Below are 728 nucleotides of genomic sequence, written 5' to 3'. Positions count from 1 at the left end.
GCGGGCATGGGGGTGCGGGGTTGCGCGGGCCGGGGGAGAGAGGCGGAGTGGGGGGCTCTGGGCTGGGCGGAGCCAGATGGCATGGGGGTCTCCAGGGGAGACGCCAGAGTTTGGAAGCTCTGGACTGCGCAGGGCAGGTGGAACTGGGGGTGCAGGAGGCGCGTGGGACACAGCTGGGGCGGGGTGGACTGGGCGCAGGTCTGCTGGAGACTAGGGGCGAGGGGGGAGTAGGGTGAGGGGGCGCGCAGGGCAGGAGGGAGTGAGGGACAATGGGGAACACAAGGTGGGGCTGGAGGGCGGGTGAGGGGAGGCGCAGGTGGCTGAGGCTCGATTCGCCCCAAGCCTGCAGCAGGGCCGGGCGGCCAGCCTGGGTCCTGGAGGCCTTTGCCACCCAGTCCCCACGGGAGCCTGGGGGCGGGGCAGAGGCGCCTCCACAGGGCTGGGGGCCTTGGCCAGGGGCGGCAGGAGGGCCCGGACCCCTGGCCGCCCCGATGGCTGCCGGAGCACGGCTCCTCCGTGTGTCCAGACAGAGTGGACGGCAGTGGGGGGGAGGCAGGTGTGTGGGGCAGGGTGTGGGCGCCTGCTGCTGTCGGCCATTGTGACTGTGGGGAGCCCAAGGTCACCCCTGACTGGAGGGTGACTGGCCGAGGGACCTGGGGGTCAGGGAGCCCTGGGCGCGGTCCCCAGAGTGAGGCGGGTCCCCCTCGCCCAGGCGGGCGCAGCGCTCA

General features: G+C 73.4%; 1 protein-coding gene across 1 annotated transcript in view; it reads right to left on the bottom strand.

The window, feature by feature from the left end:
- TMEM8A (transmembrane protein 8A) overlaps nt 1-728 on the bottom strand; it is a 7,470-nt gene that overhangs the window by 2,562 nt on the left and 4,180 nt on the right. The gene's annotated exons all lie outside the window — the stretch shown is intronic.

The sequence above is a fragment of the Condylura cristata genome, unplaced genomic scaffold, assembly GCF_000260355.1.
Source record: "Condylura cristata isolate star-nosed mole 26May11 unplaced genomic scaffold, ConCri1.0 scaffold00032, whole genome shotgun sequence".
In the NCBI taxonomy this organism is placed as follows: Eukaryota; Metazoa; Chordata; class Mammalia; order Eulipotyphla; family Talpidae; genus Condylura; species Condylura cristata.
This window is presented reverse-complemented; position numbering and strand designations above follow the sequence as displayed.